At 42.7% G+C, this 24,634-nt stretch overlaps 1 pseudogene; it reads left to right on the top strand.

Annotated features, from left to right (window-relative positions):
• The first annotated feature begins 23,894 nt into the window (after window positions 1-23,894).
• LOC138473384 (small ribosomal subunit protein eS7-like) lies at window positions 23,895-24,422 on the top strand (annotated as a pseudogene).
• Window positions 24,423-24,634: the final 212 nt, after the last annotated feature.

Raw genomic sequence — 24,634 nt, 5'->3', positions numbered from 1 at the left:
ACTCACACGTTAATCTCCCCAATTCCACCAGGCGTCCAAAGTCCTTCATTCTTTCCTGCTACTTCTGCATCGTGCATTCTTTCTCCCATTCTATCGCACACTTCCCTCATCCTTTCTTCCAATCTGCAGCTCGCTGCTTTTTAGCCAACCGCTCTCTCTCTCTCTGCTTTCTGGCCCACTGCTCTACCTCTGGCCCACTGATTCCCCCTGTGGCCCCCTCCTCTCCCTCTGCTTTCTTGCCTATCACTCCCAATTTGGCCCATCACTACCACCCTCTTTTCTCCCCCACATATTGTGACTATTCTTTATTTTCTGTTGAAATTATGATTTTGGCCTACATCCTCAACAAATTGTGCATTTAAAAATAGAGCATATGAAATTCTAGATGCCCCATTTTGGGAAATTAGCAGGTCACCTTATTCTCAAAGATGACCTGCACATTTCCACGGAACTGAGCTGTAGCGCAAATGATGCACTGGCCAGCCGCCTCAAATACATTAGTGTCGGAAACGCTCTCCTGAAAGTCTTCTACAGGCTCCCAGCATATTTCACCACGATGGGCACTTGAGGGGACTATCATTTTAAAATGCAATTTAAAAAAGAATTCTATCCTGTTTGAGGAACAGACAGGCAAGTGAGGCCTCAGGGGTTCATACCTCTGTTGTCACACTTAAAAAATAAAGTTGCATGACAGGGTCAGCAAAGACCCTGTCATGCAGTGTGCACCCCCTGTGCCTATTCAAGGCAGACACATGGGGTTGCCTTAGTTTTCTGCACATTTAAAAGTGCTTCCTGTTTGTAAATTCGGGATGCACTTTTAAATGTGCAGAAATGCCCGCTGATTTGCGCAAAGAGGTGAAAAGGACCATCTAAATGCAAGCATATGGGATGCGCACATTCAGATGTCTGTTGTGGATTGGGCTGCTCTTCTTTCTTTTTGTTTGCACAAGTTATGAGGTGTGCAAGCGCATTTCACTAATTGTGTCCCAAAAAGTTTTTAGAGCTTTGACCCTTGTGTAACTAATCTTTTTTTAAAAATGGCTGATTTTGCTCCTTTTTTTTAAACGGCAGTTATTGCAGCATTTGGCTATAAGCTGGATGGTTTGTATAGTGGTTCCACCACTCCTGCAGTCTTTCCACTGGTTTACCCATCTCTTATTCTATTCTAATGCTGGGCTTTATTCTTGGATTCAATATTGAATGGCTATCGCAAACTTTTCTTAAAATGTTCCTATGTTTGACAAATGTGACACTTTGCCAACTCCCTGGATTCTTCCCAGTTCACACTCTTGTGGTATCTCAGCGCTTCACATTCATTCTTATATTTCGTATCATATCTCTGTTGCCGCTCCCTCTCTCGCTCCACCCCAGTACCTTAATTTCCGGGGTTTAGGTTCCTGGGGTCTGGTGTCAAGACTGAGTGACTTTGCTCTGGTTCTGCTGCTATCTTCCTGAATCTGCCGCGGGGTTGCTTCTAGCGTCTGGTGAACTCGGACTGTTCAGGGTCGTTCGTCCGCTGAGAGTTTTCACTTCTCCCGTTCCTGTTAGTTTCGGCATCGTCTGTGGTCATACCCCCACAATGGACAATCTCCTGGAATCCGTCCTGCCAGTGGATTTGCACTTGTTTGTAGCACCAGTCTTCTGGCATTCTCAGCTGGTGTTTTTCCTTCGCTGACAACCACGAGCTCTGAGGACCTCACTGCTCCGACCCTCCAAGGTGTAACAACATCAGAGAGCTTTCCCTGCGCATGGCTCACTCTTATCTCTCTCAATTGATTTGTCTCAGTTACATATATGTCAGAAAGCAAATGGGCCTTCCGTTTGGCTTCAGATTTCCTAGTTGAACCAGCATTACCGGAAGTCAATAGAAAAGAAGACGTTTGACTTGGTATAGAAGCTAATCCCATATAAGCAGATATTATTGCTGGTATATGGAGTTATTCATGGGAATGTGACTCCTTGTCCCCTACAGGGGAGTCACTCCCAGTGAAGTCCCACTTGCCTAGAACCCTAGGGAGTGCCTTGCGAGGCCGGCTCACCTGCCTAGCCTCAAAGAGTGTGGCTCCCTCCTGAGGAGAAAGGATGAATACTTTTGATCCGTCACACTGCCGAAAGTACAACAAGTGTTTTTAAAAATTGCCGGGGAGAAAGAAGAAATATAGACAAGCGCCTCACACAGGATAGAAGTTGGGGAGGAAATATAGAATACAGGAAGCTTCTATGTCCTATATAACCATATAGAGCCATGAACAGACCCCATAAGTCTTGCAAATTCTCCAGCTCATTTCTGTTCTTGTAAAGGACTCATTCAAAAGTCATAAGTGTCAGCCAATCCTCAATCCAGCCATTTATGCATACGCAAGTTGGAGATTTTCAAACACGCCAGATCTTTTTCCCCACCTGCATACAGCCTTGAAACAGCCATGCTGCCTTGGTATAAGTTAGACCTTGCATCAGTGTGTCATCCCTTGAGACAAAAAGGGAAGTATTCCTTGGCACATCAACTGGAAGTACAACAGTTAGTATTTCAGACACCCTTTCCGGACCTCTCTAGCCTTGCCATAAAACCAGACCATATGGCTCAGGGTTCTTTTGTCTAGCTTCCATTTATTTATTTATTTTATTTATTTATTACATTGGTTATACGCCCATACCCTGAGGTATCACGGCGTAGTTACAGACAGTGGCAAGTACAATCTTAGAACCTACTAAGGCAATAACAGAGATAATACAGTAATAATTTTCTAGCGGTTATATACAGTGGTATGGGTTAGGTCCTATAATCCTGTTACAATTTATTAAAAAGCCAGGTTTTTAGTGACTTTTTAAATGTTGGGAAGGACGTTTCCATCTTGATATTAATTGGAAGGTTATTCCAGTGCCTGGGGGCGAGTACTATGAAACTACTACAGCCTGCTTTTTCTTTCTTATATCGTGGGATGTTGAGATTATTATTGTTATTCGATCTGAGAAGTCTAGTGTGGTGTTTTTTCTTGACTGCGTTAAGGAGATATTTTGGAGCTTTGTTTGTGATACATTTATGTGTGATGCTGAGAGTTTTCAGCAGTACTTTAGCTTGAATGGGGAGCCAGTGGTTGGCTCTCCTGGTGTTCGAAATGTGGTCTGATTTTTTCATGCCTACTGCCGCTCGAAGGGCTTTGTTCTGCATGAGTTGAAATTTGGCTAGATTGGTGTTAGATGTGCCTAGGTAGAGGATGTTACAATAGTCGAGCTTCGAGAGTTTGAGTGCTCTGGTTAATGTTACACAGTTCTTAGCGGAGAGGAATTTACGACTAAGTAAGATGAGTGGCTGTGTACGAGGTGGAAGAGGCTAGTGAGTTGATTTGTTTGGACATGGTTAGTGTGGCGTCTAGGTATACACTGAGAGTCTTCACTTGTTTGAGTACCGGGATAGTGGTGCCATCAATGATGACGGATGCATAGTCTTGCTGTAGGGAAGTGATCTTAGATGCAGAGCCTATTATGAGTAACTCTGTTTTGTCATCATTAAGACAAAGGCTATTGTTAGCCATCCAGTTTTGGATTAGTGAATATATTTTATTTATGAGGAGTGTGCCCTGTTCGTGATTCCCTGTTAGTGGGACCAGGATCTGCGTGTCATCTGCGAAATTGGTATAGATAACCCCCATGGCGTCCAATGCTGTCAAAAGTAGCTTGGTGTAGGCATTGTACAGTGTGGGGGATAGACAGGAGCCTTGTGGTACACCTAGCGGGACTGGTATGGGATCGGCTGCTTCTTTGCCCATGGCTACCCTTGAGGTCCTATCTGCTAGGAAGGATTTGATCCACTTTGTGGCATTGTTTGACAAGTTGAAGTTGTTGGCTAAGGTGGCACAAAGTTTGTCATGGTTGACCAAATCAAAGGCTGCTGATCGATCTAGTAGCATTAGTAGGCAGAGTTTACCTGCTTCTCTTGATGAATCCATTTGGATCTTCAAATCGAGTAAAGCTTTCTGTACTGTGATTGGGGCGGAATCCTGACTGTCGGTCCCACAATAGTTTATTGTGTTCTAGGTGGTTTTGGATCTGAGACTAAGCTATTTTATCAATGATTTTCAGTAGGAAAGGGACAGTGGTTATGCGTCGGTAGTTAGCAGTGTTGGTGGGGTCAAGGGTTGTTTTTTTTAGTGAGGGTGTCACTCACGCTTTTTTAATACTAGCTGGGACTGTGTTGGTGCTGAATGAGGCATTGACAAATTCGGTGATGATGGGTGAGAGGGTCAGGGCATATAGTTTGACTAAGTGGGACGGGAATTTATCTTCTTTGCAGTTGGAGGCTTTGAGTTTGTTTATGGTATCTAGTACTTCTTTGTTAGAGACCGGAGTGAATTGGAAGGGAATACATGATAGGATTTTAGTAGGGATTGTATCAAAAGAGGGAGATGTTTTACCCGCCAGGCGAGATTTTTTGCTATCAATTTTCTTTTGTAATAGATTTATTTTTGAGGCTAATGCATCTTGGATAGTGGTACACCAGGCTTTGCTTGTATTAAGTGGTGCTGTGACTTGGCCGAGGTTTTCGAGTTCTCTGATGATAGTGAATAGCTCTTTGCTGTCAGAGTTGGCATTACCTATGCGCTGGTTGAAGGCGTTTGCTTTATGCTCAATTATTGCTAGTTTGTATTTTTGTTGCCAATTTCGAAGGCTTTTTCTGAGTCTGGACTATTTGTTTTCCTATGTAGGTGTTCAAGCAATCTTTTCGTTTGTCTGAGGTGGACTAGTTCTTCATCAAACCAGAAGCTGGACCGTTTGTCAGGTTTTCTTGTTTTGGTAGTGACAGGGGCAAGGGCATCAATGGTTTGGGTAAGGCTTTGTTGGTAGCATTCTGCTAAGTAGTCGGGATTGTTAGTGTTGGGTGTGATGCTATCTAGTACAGACCTCAGAGGACGAGATAGATTATCTGCTGAAAGCTTTTTGATGTTTCTAGTTTCAAAGGTGTCGAGCAGCTTAGGACTGGTGAGATTGGAATTACTAAATTCCAGGGTGAAGCTCATGACGAAGTGGTCTGACCATACTACAGGGAGGATGGAGTGGATGATAATTTGAGAATTCAGGGTAAGGATCCACCATGTGTCATTCTCACTCTTGAATCACTTAAATAGCCTGCTTTTTCCAATGGGTTTCAAGTAGCCTACTCCTCCATAATTTTTCTTGTTGGAGGTCTATGGAAGGTTATACAGTTCTCAGTATTAGTGGCTGTGAGTTTGGTGTCTCCCTCGTGTACAAGTCATTTCCAGTTCAGGCCCACTGATAGACCTGGGTGAACTAGACCTTAGTTTCGTGCCTCTTTAAAGCACCTGGTCTGTGGCATTGTGTTTTCTTTGACATAGATCTTCTCTGTTACTTTAAACATTATTATAATGTAGTTATTTAATAAAAATGTGTAGGTGTTTAGGTTGGAGCAATGGATTTGGCAAGATGTGCGACTACAGATCCATCTGCCACCAAATGTGAGTGTTCAGGTTATTTTGACTCAGAAACACATTTTTATAAATAACGTAGAAACACGTTTCACTGTAAAGCTCATGTATCCTGGTAGATTTGACATGGGGGCTGAGGGAGGAGCGCTTCATGGATCAATTTGAAACAATAGAGGTGGGGGGTGTTTTGAGCAAATGTGGGGATTCTGTGGATTTGCCAATTCTTTAGAATTGCAAAAGAATGTACTGCATTTAAAAACAATGTGGGGTTTGGAAATAGGCTAACATATATTAAGGGAAAAACGATAAAGTGGAGTTTAGGCCAGTGAAGTAACCAAAGTTTCAGGATGATAGTTCTACCTCCCAGTGTTTGTTATCCACATCTCTCTATCATGCATAGTTGCCAACATGACCCATTCCAATCTGTAGCTGCTTATCCAGTTCTGATTTTTTATTTTCATTCTGGGAGTTGTAGACAGCTTTATAATGGTAAAAGTGGAACTACAAGTCCCAGAATGCAAAGAAAAACCAGGACTGGATAAGCACCTACAGATTGGAATGGGTGATTTTGGCAACTATGTATCATGCATACCCATATTCTGTGGTTGGTGTTTCCTAAAACCTTTCATTTCTAGTGTTCAAAGTCCCTCACATTTTAGCCGGACCACCTGAAATTCCAGAAGCTGCTCAAGACCTTCCTTTTCTCCTCTGCCTTCTCTCTCTCTCTCTCGCTTCCTTGCTACCCTACATGTCTACTGCCCTGACTGGTTGCTTGGTTCCCTCAGAGCCTCACTGGGTACTGTGCTCCTCCATGACCAGCCTCCTGACCTGCCGTGCACTGCCTCCTGCACTGCCTCCTGACCTGCCGTGCACATAGTGCACGTAGGGGCTGTAACTGCAACAGCTGCCTACAGCCCTCCCCCTGCTTCTATGCACTTACCCAGATCTGCGCTGCCCAGGCTGAACATACTTGGAGCCTATTGCCCTGATCGCACTTCCACCCTCCACTGCTCTTCCCCACTCTTCCCTTCCTCCTGCACTTTCTTGCTGTTGCACTTGCACGATGCGAATGAAACAAGGCCTACTAGGATCGTTTGTCTTGTCTTCCCTCTGTCTCCTCATCCTTGCCTCGTAGCGCTTAGAAACACTTGTGTACAGGCGCGTTATAAATACCAAATCATATGATATATCATTGCTATTTTCCACATCTTTGCCTCGGGCCATAACTTGTGGGTGGGTCACTGTCCCAAGCGATGCTAATGCCCCCTCCCCAGGTATACAATGCTTTTAGCAAGTGCTGGTAATAGCAATATAGGGTCTGGAGTTGTGGTTGCAAAGTGCAAAACGTTTAATAGTGAGAAAAATAAACACTCAAACCATGTTAGTACATTAAATGTGCTTTTATTTTGTAATATTTTAAAAACAAAGGCGTCTTTTATAAGTTAATAGTTTCACTTTCAAACTCGGTTGAACTGGAAAGGTTTTAACATAATCATGCGCTATGTGTAAGGTAAAAAGAAACTGGTTCTATGTAGCAAAGGGAACGCGTTTCACACATTTTAGTTTTCTATTTGGTGTTGTAAATTGGGTGTTACAGTGGGGGGAGGGGATGCTTCCACAGAAGGGAGTATTGTGTTAAACAAAATCATACCTGAAATTGCATTGCTAATTCCCTATCTGCACTGGAAGTCAGAATATTCATAATGCAGTCAGTACAGTAGTTAGTAAGTGCACTTCGAACATTCTGATTGGCTGAGAGGCCAATAACGACTTCCATGTGCTAATAATATTTAGTCCCTAAATGATGCTATGTTTTTTTATCTAAATCCCCCAACCACCCGCCATCTCTATTACGTGTGCTCAAACTTGACACATCCGTTTCCTTGTGCACAGGTCCACTGCTACCTGGGTAGGCTAGGATTCCACTTTATACACTCAAAGACATAGATACATGCATTGATGCAAATACTCATCCCCGCAGCGGCAATACTTTTAGGTTTTATTTTATGCTTGGAAAACCCCCTCCACCAGCTCCACTTTGGCGCCAGGTCTGTGGTCTCCCCCAGCCGGAATATTGCAACTAGAATTCATTGAAACATAGCCCTGTCTCTGATTCACCTGGGGAGTGGGGGCCGGTTTCTGGCCATGCCTGGGCCGGTGTGGAAGAAAAGAAAATATTTATTTTTTCAAATTTTTTTTTCTCTCTTCAAAAAGCCTTTCATCCTTCTTAGGTCGATAAATGAGTCCCAACACAGGTTGAGTGATATTGTATGCATATTTGTTCTATAAAAAAGAGCTTAAGCGTAAGTGCTATACAATAACATATTATCATTTGGCCTTGGACGTCTGCTTGGATTCACAGTAATTTAGTGTGCTTAGGGACAATGCTATTTGATGTCACTTCCTGTTTTGTCAATGGGTGAAAGGTCATGTTTCATCGCTTCCCGGGATGTCACTTTGGGGTGGGGTCAAATGACATCACTTCTGATGATGTCATCAGAGGTCAAGGGTCGTGAGGCGAGGGCTGGGCCACTTTTTTTGGGTGACCTGGCCTATTTCTTGTCCCAGTCCGACCCTGCCTGCTTCATTTAAATTTTATTGCATTCAATTATGGTTTACTGGTATCATTTATGTGTTTAAAAAGCTCTAAATGTTCATAGGTATTGCAAAATTTTTACGTATGACTCTGAGTTTCTGGTGGTGTCTCGAGCAAACATGTTTTCTTCTGCTTTCCCTGCCACTTTTGGAATTTCTCCAAATAACGTTTGGCTCTTGTGTTCTTTCTTCATTTTCATCCTAATGCTGGTGTCTGCATTCTGACTGCTATTGATGGATGCACGTACATCTCGTTGTCTAGGCAGCACCAATGCCCGCCTTTCATTTGTCAACGTGTCCCAGCCTTTCAACCTCTGTCTCACTTTTTGCCATACCCTTCTAACTATATTCTTAATATTCTGTGTTTCTATTTGTACGCATATTATTGAATCCTATCACCATATCTGCTTGTTGAGCAGTGCTGTGCTGCTTCCCATCTATCTTTGCACTATGTAAAGCCCAGTGCATAAGTGTGAACATACTGCAACATTGGCACATTGTTCACTAGAGGTAAACATGTATGTCTTTTGTGTTGTCTGCCATCCCATTCCCAAACATGGTTCTTCTTTCTGTATTCACATGTTTCCAATATTATCGAACTGCTCCCATGGGGCTTTCTCTGAGAAGCTACTGTACCCCCTTAGGGCCTTCAAAGATCAGACAGGTTGCCATTTGTTTTCAGTGGCGTTAATTGCCCGTTGGAACCAGGCATCTTTTCAAATGAACGGGTCCTAGAGCCGTAGGGAGGCCACCAGCAACTGCCCCCATGTTGTCAGTCAGCAGCCTTGTAACACAGCAATATATTACAAAGGAGTGTGGGAGCCCCTCCACTGATAACGAACATGGGTCAAATACCCTGTTCTATGGAATTTCTTCCACTCAGGAGGGTCTACAACCACATTTAGCTCACTGCACCCCTCAGAGGAGAAATACCATTTGCATATCAGTCTTTGTCCCATACACAAGGGCAGTCCAGCACCAAAATGCTAGGCAAATCTCCTCTGAACAAGACTACCATCAGCAACCCCAGACAAGTGTTTCGGCCTAGTAGGGCCTCCTCTTCAATGTATTACTTTCTCTATTTTAGTTCTGGGGCTTAAAATGTGCATTTTACAGGGCTCGCATTACAAGCTGTATTTCCTGGCGCCCTTCTGGACGTAACTTTCCATGGTATAGGCAGAAGTCTTATCACCTCATTACCTTCTAACACTGGTTCCTCCACATCAGCGACTTGCTGACAAAGAAGGGTTTATAGCTCTTTGGTGGACATTTAGTGTTTAAGCTCCCTGCTGGCTGACCATCTCGTGATAATCGGCGGCTATTATCCTTATCTTTGTCACCATTGTAATGTATGCATCCCAGGGGTGCATCAGACTGTTTTCGCTCTAATTCATTTTAATTATTTATTGGTCATTTGTTAGGCGTCTATACAACCCACTGGTGTTTCAACGCCCACAAGACAAAAGCGGGGAGGAAACAAGGGAGTAACAAACAAAACTAAAAGCAGTAAATAATCAAACAATCCCAGTCCTACTAGGCCTTGTGACATTCGGACGTACAAGTTCAGGGGAGAGGGAAAGGAGGGTGGGGAGGGAACAGGTGGGGCAAGTGCTGGAGTGAGGCTCGGAAGGGGATGTGCCACTGAGTGCCAGGGAGTGCCAGGGGAGGAATCGATGGCTAAGTGCAGGGCGGGATGTCCCAAAGGGGGTGTACCAATGCCTGGTAGGGGTCCAGAGGGAAGTGCTGAGGGTGCTGGTGTCAACTGGGCAGAGTGCCTGGAAACCTGTGGCACTCAGGAGGACCAGTCCACCAGTCTCAGCAGCAGTGTGGTGATTAGCAGGGGAGGCTGAGAGGAAAGGAGGTAGAGAAAAGAAGCGTTTTGATCAGTTTCTGGAACTTAAGGTGGTCCGGCTCTAAGCAGAGGGCCCCCAACCATCATCTTGAAATGGGCCCTCACAAATCATCGGCCGATCCTGGTTGGAACACCCTCTCATTTTCTGCACTTTAGTAGCCCTGGCAGGTCATTCCCTCATATATTGATGTGTGGTGGTTTAATCTTATCCCAGGTCTTACTATTTCCCAGAAAGTCTACATGAACGTGAGCCCCATTCAATCTAGTGTTATGCAGAGCTTCTATTTCCTTTTTCTCAGCCATTTGAGAGTTTATGCCAAGAAAAATAACGAAGGCACAAAAACACACCATGGACGTTGCCGACCAGGAACCCTATGCTGCACTCCTCTCGGGATGATATCCCAGGTCACATATCTCAACTAGAAACAAAACTGAGATGGCTCGATAGAGTCAACCATCCATAGTAGTTGAGGCAGTAAAAATGCAATTCTTCGTGACGAGCACCATACATCTGTGCTCAATGGTTTAACACATTTACGTAGTCATTGAAATTGTACATAGATTTCAATATTTCTGTCTGCCTGCTGGAGTAAGACAAGGAAAAAGCCAAACTGACTCAGGTTTAAACAGAGAATGTAAAAGTTTATATATAGAGGTCTCTCTGTGTTACACTGTTGTCATTCACAGTGTACAGTAAAAGATTGTCATAAGATACAAAAATACAAAAAACAACAATGGTACAATTTGAGCTATAAAAAATTCTGGTAAACCCAAAAGGAAGGTTGATCAAATAAATATTACAGGTTATATCACAATTACATCATTACTGATAACATGTAAAGTTTCCAACGTAAGTCTTTTGAAATTTTTCAACATAAGAATGCATTCCTGGTTGGAATTAGGTGCCAACGCGTTTCGGATTATATTAATCCATCTTCAGGGCCGGATGTGTTCAAATTTCATAGTCTATTCGTGAAGAGTCACTTTCATTGGGTCCTAAGAACAATTCAAATAAACTCGTCAGTGGGTATTGTATATGGTGTTTGAAAGTAAGTAAGAGGCTAGCCAAAAAACACTAACCTAGTAAGTCGAGGGAACAGGACACAAGAAGTGTTGCAGTGTCTGGAGAGAGTTGCCATAAACTCAGACCACGGGTGAGTGATGGCGGGTTGCAGGTGCCAAGCAGGTATCTGCAGAAAGAAGGGGAGAAACCCCCGTCAGTGCTGATAGCGAATTCATTCTGAACCAATTCAAATGCCATACTGTTTTTCAGCACGAGATCTAAGCCCCCGTGTACTAACGTAATGGGCTAGTTCGAGTCAGTATAGTAATTGTAAACAGCTTTGTTAACTAAGTAAGGATATGTCCGTATAAAGGATCCAAACCGGTTGAGATTGGATTGTACTTACTGGGTCTCCGCAGGGAGAATAACACGAGCGAGACCCGTCACCAAGAAGAGTCGCTCGTAAGTGATCAAAGATATTATGGTTGTTACAGACGCCACGCATGCGCGTAGGCGTCCAGGTCGCCATGTTGGTGTGGGCAGTAAAAAGCGATGTTGCGGCGGCGCCGCCACTGTGCCGATTACGGGAAGAATCGGCTGTGCACGCACATCTGTGTGCGAAAGCTGATCACTGAGTAATTAAAGAAGCTGACAGGAGCAAAAAATTAAAATTAAAGTTAATGGATTCGGTCATCGTTAATTTGAGTTATGGGGCGCAGGAGGAGGGGCGTCACAGTACCAATCGGACTGTGGGGCGCCCCTCCTCCTGCAAGGTGGCTGGGACCCAGAGTGAGGAGCCGGTTAACCTACTGGCTCCTATCCTTTACTGGGTCAATCTGTAAAAGGGTAATTACGGGTCACTTTGTTTAGGTACTGACAGTATATCCCTGCAAAGGATGCATCTAAATAGCTATCCTCTTGACGGTACCCTAAGCCGTTCACAATCTGTGGAGGCATGAAAATTCACACGTGTCTAGCATGTCGACGTGTACCCACATTAGCACATTACATTGTGAACAATCGGTTTTTGTGGCAATTGTGTGCCATGCAGGTATAAGCCTGTGTTTGTTACATTCCGATTCCACATCTTCAATAATACAAGAGGCGCAAGACCTCAGCTTCTGATTCCACATCTGTACTATCATAGGAAACACATAAGATCAAATTCACAATTCATCCCACGGGGAGCAAGACAGTCTAACAGATCTATCCATATGATCTCTCTCTCTGAAGCAATCTCTTATGGATATCACCTCCTCTAGGGCCCGCCTTCACTTGTTCAAGAATTAAGCATTTCAATTGAGCTATCGAGTGCCTAAATTCCAGAAAATGCACTGACACAGGGGATTTAAGGCTCTTTGTCCTTATATTAGACTTTTGTTCTGTCCATCGTAGCTTGGCCTTTCTCATAGTGATGCCTACATAGTAAAGCCCACACAGGCATTTAAGGGCATAGACTACATTTGTGGAATCGCAGGTACAGGAATGTTTTAATATGATTGGCTTTCCGGTGTGTGGGTGTGAAATGGTGTTGCCAGGTAGAATGTTGCTACAATGTTGGCAATTGAAGCAAGGTTGTGTCCCCTTGTATGTCTTGGCCGTGGGTTGATCTTTTGGTGTTTCAGCTCTAATCAGACTGTTTCTAAGAGCCTTGCTATTTCTATAAGCAAAGGTGGGCAATTACTACTAGGCCTTGTGACATTCGGACGTACAAGTGCAGTGGAGAGGGAAAGGAGGGTGGGGAGGGAACAGGTGGGGCAAGTGCTGGAGTGAGGCTCAGGAGGGGATGTGCCACCGAGTGCCAGGGAATGCCAGGGGAGGAATCGATGGCTAAGTGCAGGGCGGGATGTCCCAAAGGGGGTGTACCAATGCCTGGTAGGGGTCCAGAGGGAAGTGCTGAGGGTGCTGGTGTCAACTGGGCAGAGTGCCTGGAAACCTGTGGCACTCAGGAGGGCCAGTCCACCAGTCTCAGCAGCAGTGTGGTGATTAGCAGGGGAGGCTGAGAGGAAAGGAGGTAGAGAAAAGAAGCGTTTTGATCAGTTTCTGGAACTTAAGGTGGTCCGGCTCTAAGCAGAGGGCCCCCAACCATCATCTTGAAATGGGCCCTCACACATCTTCGGCTGGTCCTGGTTGGAACACCCTCTCATTTTCTGCACTTTAGTAGCCCTGCCAGGTCATTCCCTCATATATTGATGTGTGGTGGTTTAATCTTATCCCAGGTCTTACTATTTCCCAGAAAGTCTACATGAACGTGATCCCCCATTCAATCTCTTGTTATGCAGAGCTTCTATTTCCTTTTTCTCAGCCATTTGAGAGTTTATGCCAAGAAAAATAACGAAGGCACGTTGGAGAAAGAGATTCATGAGGGCTAGTCAAAAGTATGAACCTTTTACTGGCACATACATGACTTCTGCTATTGTTTATCTCTGCAACTTTGTTTTTATTGCGCGCAAGATAAATGATGGGGATAACGAGCACATATGAAAAGCGTATTAGTGCAAACTATATTAATGTGATACTTAGAAGGGCACTCCATTTCAATAACAAGCTTTTATGGCAGTACTGTGGGGCTACTTATACTTGTAAAGTGGACCAAACAAAATTAAGTTGTTTCTTGGCACTAAACGCTACACAGCGACATGTGATGGGGAGGAGGATTTCATTGGTGGCATTAGAAAATAGCCAGGTCCTCTGATGCATTCTGAAAGAAATAAAGCGGGACAGAGAGCAAAGATGAAGAGGCAGACACATCCATTCAGTGGCAGATAGGATGGAAAAAAATACTGCCAACTTTGTGAATTAAATGAAAAAAGGAGAATTTAAGAAGAATATTAGTGAAGAAAGTGCTCAAGAGGGAGAAGCCCTAGTAAACTGAATGGCAGGAGGTCTACCAGCATATGAACACACTCTATTGCGCACACACGGCCCATGTAGACCTTGTACACCTAAGAGGATATGCAGAAAAAATGTCAGTACTGCTAATAAGATATGCTGTAGTGTTCTGAATCAGTTGGAGGCGATGTAAACTGACTGACAAGTGGGAGACTTTGACAAAGAGACATGTCATAGTCCAGTGCAATTCAATGAGCATGTTAACAGCAAAGGTGTGTGCCAACGTCGGGAGAAATGGGGAACCATCTGACAAAAAAGAGAGCATGGAAAAAGGAAGAGGCAGCTCGGCTGATTGGGAGAATGGGAGCTAAGTCATGATAAAGCGTGAAAGCCAGGTTTCTGACCAACACAACTGTCGGAGGACATACTGGCAGTGAAGGGTATTAGCATACATGATCGAAAAAAAATGTGACGTTTTAAATTTGACCGAATTGGTTTGATCGTTTTTGGGGGGAATTTCAGTCAAATTTAATTATATATATATATATATATATATATATATATATATATATATATATATATATATATATATATATATATATATATATATATATATATATATATATATATATATATGGGAATGGGCTAGGGCGGGGCAGGGGTGCAGGGGGTCTCCCCCCGCATTTTAGAACAAAGAAACAACCAAAAGAAATTCAGTCGCATTGGAAAAGGTCAAACACTTTCGGTCAAGTAGAGCTAAACCGCAGTGAGAAAGGTCACATCTCTGCCATTCAAGCAGGTGGCTGGTTACTCAGTGCTATGACCTCATTTCAGTCCGGGTTAAGTTTGAAATAATTGTCATTCATCCACTTTGAGATGACAGACATGAAGGATTGAAATTCAAAAGATCCTCTTCTGGTCCCCCTCGCGCCGACCCGATCTCCATTTCAGGCATATGAGGAGATGGGTGTCATCTGAGTATGTATAAAAAGAAAAACAAAAAGACTGGATGAGCACAGAAAGGGGGTGAACATAAAGGCAAAACAGAAGAGTATGTGTGTTGGAGCCCTGAGTGACTCCACAAATAAGATTTTAGGAATAGGAAAAAGGGGGGCAAAGAGACAGCATGGCTAAAGTCAGAGAGGAAGGTAGACATCCAAATTGGGGGAAGACCACAGCTATGTCAGCTTATTTCAGATGGTTGATCAGGATGGTTTGATCACTGGTATTGAAGGCTCCAGAGATATCTAATTCATCCATGTCTGTTGCAGATCACAGAGGCAGGTTATCCAGAGCAGCCACCAGGACTGATTCTGTGCTCTTACCGGGGCAAAGTCATACTTGCAGGAGCAACAAGTGGGCTTAAAAGAAGCCTCACAGTTGGAGGGTGACAAGTGCTTCGAGGATCCTAGCTAAAGAAAAGAGATAGGTCAAAAGTAAGAACGCAGAGAAGGGTTCGCAGAGGGCTTTAGCACAGTGGGTAAGAATTGCTGGCTCAAAATCCCAGGGGACACTCATAGCAGAGAGGGAGATCTTTAATAAGGGGCAGCAATTGTAGCATTGCATTAATGTATGGTTCCAATCGGACAAGCAGGCAACAGGCAGCCTGATTTTCTGTGGCCAATATGGAGGGAGAGGGATTACAGTAACATAGAAGTGGATAACCTCTCAATGGCATGGGTTGGTTCTGAGACGGCGGTGAGTACAAGAGATATTAGCACACATAGCTAAAATCTTTAAGCAGCAAGATGCTTGTACCGCTCTGGTGATGGAGAGATGGAAGGCCATCACCAAGGGGTCCAACAAGTGTTTAAACGTTGAGTAAAATCTACAGTTTTTTTCCCACCATGCACTCCTAGGGCCAATAGTTTTTCTAATATAAATAGGTTAATCTTGGAAACAAACCTTGTTTTAAAGAGTGTTTAAGGTGCAGGGGAGATAACAGTCAACCCTGACATATGGGTTGTGAAATACATTCAAACAGAATAAGTTCCTATATGAAGGAACTCTCGTCCCCTGCACACTATCACAGGCTCCTCTAAAGGAGCCAAAACATCAGGATATGACTTGTATTTACCAAATGGGTGAAAAAACTCTGTTGTTTCAGTATATGGGTAGACAGTACATTTAGGATTTCTTAATGACAAGCATCAATACAATTTTCTTTGATTTCTCCATAAGTTGTTTTATTCAAAAAATGGCCCAACTCGTTTCGAGAAAAACATCTCTTCTTCAGGGGTATATACATTCAAAATATCAGTCCAATCTAAGAAAAAATTACAGAAAACACCAAGTTACTGTAGTTAGTTGAATTTTCCCATTCAATGGAGATTCAAAGCAAAATACTTTTTAGTGTACAAAAGGACCGGGTCCTCAATTTCCCAAGGCGTCTATTGTGAACATTCATATGTCTAACTAGTACAACTCAATGTCACTTTTTCTTAATCATCATTATTGTATTGGTTCACCAAAAAGAAATTATGAAATCTATATTGTGAATGATCACTCACAAAAGAAAAAAAGAAAATTTGAAGTCTGCAGTGCCATTTGTCTAAGCATTAAAAACAGGTCCGCAAGTGAGTACATTCAGAAAGATCAGAAGTTATCCCTATATTGGTAAGTATATTAACCAGTGCCAATTATTCTCTCCAGTTTCTCAAAGGTCTCTCAGAATGAATGAAGAAATTCAAGTAAGTATAAATCCATTTGAATTATAAAGGTAAGAAATCCTACCAGGTGGAGTGAGTGCTCACTGTGTTGGAGCGCACTATGGCTTTCTCTATGGTTTTGTCTGGAAAACCTCTTGCTTTGAATCTTCCTTTCATGTTTGCTTGTTCTGATAGTAATATTTGAGGGTCCGATGTAATCTTTTTTAACCAAAGAAATTGGCTGTATGGTAGGTTGTCTTTTAAGTGAAGCTTTCATCCTCTTCACTTAAAAGACAACCTACCATACAGCCAATTTCTTCGGTTAAAAAAGATTACACCGGAGAGGAGCTACTTCATGAGAGACCCAAAAAAGAAACAACAAGGCTAATACATACCCTCAAATATTCTAGCCAGAGTTATCAAGTCAAACGAGTGATCAACAAGAATTGGGACTTGATTACATCTGACCCCAATCTCAATAGACTGTTTCCAGAACCGCCGATTCTAGCCTATAAGATGGGCAAAAATTTCAAAGACAGCCTAATCAGGGCTGAGAGAACAAAAAAACCCACACAAATTACTCTAAGTAACCAGAAGAAGGGCACCTTTGCCTGCCTTAATTGTCAACATTGTTCTAATCTCATCAAGGGTGATCACATAAAACACCCCAATAGTGGCAAGAAGATATTGTTGGAGGACTTTGCCACCTGCAAAAATAAAAATTTGGTCTATGCTCTCAAATGCCCATGTGGCAAATTCTATGTGGGGAAACCATAAGAAAAGCACGCAAACGTTGGACCGAACACAAGTCCAATATTAGAACAGGGAACATTAAATCCCCAGTAGCCAGACATTTCAAAGAAAATTGCCACACCATAGCCCAACTATGGGTTGTGATACTAGAAGTGCTCAGGACATCCCCAAGAGGAGGAGACTTGGCCAAAAAATTGGCACAAAGAGAGCTCTATTGGATACATAAATTAGACTCAATGGCACCCTTGGGCCTAAATGAGGACTTCTACCTGGGGCCATTTCTGTAGACATACGAGGTACCCCTAACACGACTGATTGACCTAGAGGTCAGGACAAACATAATATCTCCAACCACTTTTCTTCTATGACCCACAAAGATTGTTAGTCCCCTTAGGAGAGACAGTGATACAGAGGCTTCAACCTCCTACCCTTATGGTTGGGACACATGAGGTGCTATATAAACACTTCTGTTGCATACTGACTTGGTCATATCCAGTAAAAGCCATTTATCCATTTAATCAGGTGTATCCACTTGTAAGACTAGAGCACTCCACTACACACGTGTGTGCAGTCACCAGGACTGTAAGTCCCACAAAGATTGTAAGTCTCCTTAAGGGAGACAGAGGTACTTCTACTTTTATGTTCCATACATGTTATAACTGTTAAACATGATTTTAAATTTTTCAATAATGGCTAAACAATTTGTACATATCCAAACGTAACCTAGACTGTAAGTCTCCTCAACAGAGACAGATATCTCATTTAAGCCTTGAACAGGATTTGTTTAGAATGTTGATGAGGTTGTTACCGCATTTCTTACAATATTGCTAACTGTCACACTTACCCTTATTGAGAGGGGTTATTCAGTGTATTTATTCTTATGATTGAGGTGTCATAGCGACACCACGCTATTTTACTCCAAATTACTAGTTTTTCCAAAAAAGTCAATATTGGTGATGTCAGCACACGCATTAACGTGATGACGTCACATACATAAACAATAGCCCCAAGGGGTTACATGATTACGGGGGTACATATACATGTTTAACCCCTAGAACAGAGGCCTCTTTATATACATTTAGCTTTTTTAGCTTAATTTCCGATTTACACCAATTTTCCCAAAAAAGAAAACATTGGTGACGTCAGCACACGCATTAACGTGATGATGTCACACACATCAATATGAGCCCCGATGTTTTACACAATCACAGGAGTATATACACACGTATAATCCTTATACCACAGGCCTCTTTAGTTACATTTGGCTATTGTATAGCCTTACTTCCGATTTAATTAATTAATATTTATGCACACTCGCATGATCGAGTCCAGTGATGTCACGGCACGCATCCGACGTGGTGACGTCACTAGTAGGCGCCACTATAAATGACTGCCTTTTTCCAAACCTCCACATCCACGGACTAGTGAGGAAGGAGCACCATCACTAATCCACACTTTGGGTAAGCTTTGATTAGACCTAGGTCTCTCCTCTTTATGACAGAATCATTCTACAGCCTACTTTAGCCTCTGAGCATACATTGTAAGCACCTCATTCTTTTATTTATAGATTTTGATTAACCTGTTCTGAGATACCCTCTGTGAGGTACCAACTTTCCAGAATTTTATCTGTGCAGCTAACCTGCATCAGATCTAACAGAGATGTGTGAACATAGACTCACTCCACCTGGTAGGATTTCTTACCTTTATAATTCAAATGGAGTTATACTTACCTTATTTTCTTCATTCCTTCTGAGAGACCTTTGAGATACTGGTGAGAATAATTGGCACTGGTTAATATACTTGCCAATATAGGGATAATTTCTGATCTTTCTGAATGTACTCACTTGCGGACCTGTTTTTAATGCTTAGACAAATGGCACTGCAGACTTGGAATTTTCTTTTTTTCTTTTGTGAGTGGTCATTCACAATATAGATTTCATAATTTCATTTTTGTGAACCAATACAATAATGATGATTAAGAAAAAGGGATATTGAGTTGTACTAGTTAGACATATGAATGTTCACAATAGACCCCTTGGGAAATTGAGGACCCGGTCCTTTTGTACACTAAAAAATATTTTGCTTTGAATCTCCATTGAATGGGAAAATTCAACTAACTACAGTAACTTGATGTTTTCTGTAATTTTTTCTTAGATTGGGCTGATATTTTGAATGTATATAGCCCTGAAGAAGAGATGTTTTTCTCGACACGCGTTGGGCCATTTTTTGAATAAAACAACTTTAAGAAATCAAATGTATTAATGCTTGTCATTAAGAAATCCTAAATGTACTGTCTACCCATATACTGAAACAACAGAGTTTTTTCACCCATTTGGTGAATACAAGTAATATCCTAATTATTTGGCTCCTTTAGAGGAGCCTGTGATAATGTGCAGGGGACGGGAGTTCCTTCATATAGGAACTTATTCGGTTTGTTTAAACGTTGAGTAAACATCCTTTTGTGCACTGATTAAATTCTCATAGATTAATGTAGTTCCTTGCCATATCCAATCAATGATGTGTTTGGACTCATAAATTGGAAATATGGCGAGTTAATTATATTTCACACAATCAAATGCTTTCTATGCTACAAGGAAGGGGTCCATGTGGGAAACATCAATTTTACTGTTAATTGCCAGGACTTTAAGGAAGGGTCAGAATGTTTCTGAAAATATTCTTACCCTGATCAAATAGACCCTGTTTGACCTCCTCTTTTAATCTTTGGGATATAATTGTATCAAAATGTCTGGATCACTGAAACCATGCCAGCATGGCAATGTAGAAGCCTAGTTGTGTGTCCCAATAGATGTTGTCTGCAAGATTAAAATGTGTTCATTAATGTGACATTGAACGTAATGCTAAACAATTTACACTGACGTCACATTGAAAGAACATCTTCACCTAAAGTACCAGTGTAAGCATGATGTGGTTGACTTCAGATGATGCCACATTAGAAAGGGTAAGTGAAACATAACAATTGCCAGCTGTTCTATGTCCTGATACCCATCTGTTGGGACCCATCAAGTTGTTTCCAGGAAGGGGCACTCAAGTTTATTTAAGGGCTCTTGGGTATATGTGGGAGAATTGCTTCCATTCCATTCCATTGCACCATTCGACATTCATGCGTCCAAGTAACAATTTTCCTAAATTGGTTACACTAAGAATACAAAGAAATATAAAGAAGTTTCAATGTAGATTTTAGACAATTAACTTTGAAGCTATATTTGATGATTACATGTTCTTATGTCGCCATTTTTTTTACTGAGTTTTTTGCTGAATATTTTCGGCCTAAAAAAGGAATTGCCATTTTTTTAAATGTGGGGTTTCCCCCCTAATTGCCCTCTTCCCTATTATCTAGTCCCTACTCCCCACACCCCCCTACCACTTATATCCCCTTAGCCACTTCCCCATATTTCTTGAGGAGTTTTTTCGGCCAAAGGTTTTCAGCAAAAAACTATGTGAAAAAAAGTTTGCTGATGTAACAACGTCGTACCATATTTGATACCTGCGGGACACAATACACACCAGAGCACCGGTCGGCAAGTTGAATACCTCCTCTTCAAGGAATGGCACTGGTGGAAGCATGTGGTAAACAATGACTACCCACACAAGTTGGGAAAGCACTTAAAATAATTGTTTGTGCATCACCTAATGCTTTCTAAAATTCTCTAAACAGTTTCTTTCCCATTGTCAACAAATGTGGGCCCACATCTAATCACCTTTGGCCATCACAACTGCGTGTTCGCCTCTAGCTTTTCTGGGGTTTCAGCAATGCTCACTGGTGGTTGCCTGTGAATAATGAATTATATTTTCTCCATCATATGCCTCTAATTCATTTGATACCAATCCCCACTTTCTACTGTCACCGGTTTTCCCCCATGAAATGATTTATATTGCATGTTTGGACTGTTAAAAAATGGCCAATAAATGTGCCTGTGGTTGCTGTAGCAGAGGTGACCAGTGTGGTGGTGTTGCTTGCTCTTGACATCTTTTAGACTTATCAGTGATGAAGATCGGGACAGTAAGAAGCCTATGATCTCAACCTTGTCTCCTCTGCCTTGCATTTTCTGGTTGATGACCTTGGAAATGTGCTGTTGTCTCCTGGGCGATGCAGCTGGGACTCAGGATAGCGATGTTACATGTCCGCCTGTTACTGACGATGCACTCGAGGTAGTGCACTGAGACAGGATTTGTGGGAAACTTGTTACAGTGGTCAATACTTTCAGGATTAGGATCCACCTGTCCCGGATGACAGACCACCATCTTGGGGGTCTAGTTGGAAACATCAGTTGGGTGCTTTGATCTTCTGTGTTGCTGATGGTGGAAGGAAGGTTCATGGCGCATTTATTTTTTGAGTCGGGTGTTTAAACTGCTTCTTCATTTCTTTGTATTTCATGTGTCTGCCCACCTCCTCCATGTCCCCGGCATACCCCTCTTTGAATCCCCATTTGAATTGAGGAGGGGGGGTAGTTCTGCTCTTATAAAGATCAAATGTGCCACCATATTGTCTACCTCTGCTCTGCATCATCTTGTTATTTTTAATTTGTAAAACGCAACAAATGCAATACAAATCACTTCGTAGGACAAGCAGTTTGGACGACCATGACCGGCTATGCATATATTCTGCACTGCTTCCCGCAGTATTTCTTCTTTCGGGACACCATATGTTCATCAATCTCGGGGTTACCAAAGGCATTCAATGTCTCATCTTTTGTTTGGCGTGCTCCAGTGGGCTTCTTCTGCCTGCTGACGTCAGTGATATATCTCGCTGTAACCTGATAGACAGAGGCCACCTCTCTATCCTCATTCTTTACTGAGCTAAGGAGCTAAGCACAAATCAACTGGGGGCATAGATTTAGTCTCCCGCCCCTTTCTCCTAATATGCATCACTTTTCCTGGACACGTGAGATGATGGCAGTGTCAGGACCTCGGGGAGGCTAAAATGATATGATATGGCATTCATAACGCAACTGTTTCAAGGCACGACAAGGCAAGGGAGGGGAAACAGAGGGAGGACAAAAAAACAACAACGATCATATTAGGCCTAATGACATTGAGAACGCACAAGTGCAGGGGAGCTGGGACGGGAGAAGTGCCGGGGTGGGGGGACAACGACAAAGAGGCACATGACCAAAACCCGGATGGATGCAACACTTGCTCCAGCTGAGCATACCAAAAACATCAGCGGACCAGAAGCCGTCCAGGGACCCTAAAGGAAACCTAAAACACAGAACCCACAGGAAATACTCGAGGGACACAAAGTAAGAAGCAGCTGAAAAGGGGCGGTAGATAACCAAACCAACAATCTTGGGGAAAGTAACATGATGTAGATTCTCATGGCCATGTCATGGCGCAGAGCCAAGGCATCCCGATAAATAATCATCTGCTACTGATGGGCAGTATTCAGAGGGGAACCATGGTTTCCTGATGGTGTTCTACGTACATTATGGTCAAATCAAGTATCTGATGGGTGTTGCAAATCAAAATCCGAGGAGAACCATCCCAGGAGTTGATGCATTTTTGTTGTTCATTACTTCATGATATGACCTGAATTCATGTGTACCCAACATCCACAAAGTTCTGCGTAGAACCGCTATCCACCAAGACCAAGGCCGGAGTTGATGGGTAACCCATAGTATAAAGTACAAATCGATCATACAAGCGTACACAAGAGAGGGTTTGGGCATTCAATATAGAGTTTAATATGATTTGAGCCACAGGACAGTCCATCCTCAGTTACTGCAAAGTGTAGGCATTTTCCATCATATCTGCAAATGTATGTTTTGGGCAATCCCTCAATGAATGTACCCCTTCCACATAATAAAAACAGAAGCCGCCCTTATTTTGGAGTTCTCCATCATCTGTTGTGATGGGAGCTCGAGTGCTCTCCAGCTACATGGGTTAAGGAGCCATGACAGGACGTGGGTGTTCAGGATTGTCCCATGTTAATTCACAGAAAGAAATTACTTTCTGGTAATTTACTTCGTGGTACGTACATTTTTTGTGGGGGCGGTGATCCGTCTCAAATACCACCCCTCCCCCTTCACTGCCACCTCCGCACCCCCTTTTACTCCTTAACCTGCAAGTACACATATGATTAATGTGAAGTAATTCGAATTAATTACCACAAAGTAAACTACTGCGAAGTAATTTACTTCATGATAACAACGGGATACCTTTCAGGGTACAATAGGCCAAAGGGATGTTGTGACTCTTCACGTTTCTTTCTGCATCTTTTCTCTCGACTTTGGTCAATTACCCCTTCAATGCTTTCAGGGTGGTTAACTACAGAGGCATGGGATTCTTTAATTTCCTCCCTAAGACTTTGCTATGAGGCTGTGACCTGTAATGATCCAGGTATGGCCACCACCAAGCTCTTGAAATGTAGGTAATCAAATCACAGGGGCTTTGTTTAATGTCCATGAGTCAGTTACAAATCATTTGTTCCAGCTATTTCCTTTCCCACATGCCTTTGAAGGCCAGGAGAAGGGTGTTGTAGTCATCTAAGATGGAATTCTGGTTTGTGGGGTGGTATAAACCAGAGCGTCTGATAAATCATAGGGATAGAAGATGAAGGAACCATGATGATTAGGTTTGGTGAAGTACAGTCTAGCTAACCCCCTGGAAGGTGTCCTAGAAGGCAGAACAAAGATGCTTCTGAGCCATCGGGTCCTGCATCTTTTGAATTGTTGCATCTCTTCCTCGCCCGTCCCTGAGAGAGACAGGCCATGTTCAGAGCAAGTTTAAAGGCTTAAACGTGCTGAAGCCAAATGGGAAAAACATACGATGAGGCCCTTCTGGAATTGGAGGTGAACTTGGATCTAAAGGCACAATTAAGGGAGCTGAACATCACTGCAGCAAAGGAAATTGAAGTTGGAGGGGGTAAAAAAGCAAGTATCATCTTTGTTCCAGTTCCAGAGTTTAAATCTTTCCATAAGATTCAGGTGCAACTAGGGTGTGCTGGAGAAGATGTTCAGTGGCAAGCATCTTGTCTTCGTTGCACCGAGAAGGAGTCTTCCTAAAGCAACCAGAAAAAGTTGCACCAAGAACAAGCAAGCATCCCAGGAGTCGCACCTTCAATCCAGTGCACAATACCAGTTTAGAAGACCTCGTCTTCCCCAAGGGAAAATTGTGGGCAAGAGATCCTGGTGAAACTGGATGACAGCCGGCTAATTGAAGTTCACTTAGACAAAGCACAGCAGAACAATTCCGATTACAAGGTGGAAAGTTTTTCTAGTGTTTACAAGAAGCCCACTGGCAAAGATGTTGTTTTTGAATTCCCAGCATTCCAGCTGTAAAATGATAAATACATAAATCAGTTTTTAAGTATCATACCACAGACAGTCATCTTGTTCAATGGTTTGCTGAGTGTTACAGCAGGAGCTGGCTCTGTCTCACCCGATATCTCCAAGTTCTCTATGTGCTTTGTGAGCCACCCTGTGAGAAGGTGAAGCAGAGAAACTGGGGACTCAGATAGATGGAGTGATGACCATCACAGGCCTGTCTCCCT

Source organism: Ambystoma mexicanum, chromosome 8 (assembly GCF_040938575.1).
Source record: "Ambystoma mexicanum isolate Mex_15411 chromosome 8, UKY_AmexF1_1, whole genome shotgun sequence".
In the NCBI taxonomy this organism is placed as follows: Eukaryota; Metazoa; Chordata; class Amphibia; order Caudata; family Ambystomatidae; genus Ambystoma; species Ambystoma mexicanum.
Note: the sequence above shows the minus strand (reverse complement) of the source record. Positions and strands in the feature narration are given on the sequence as shown.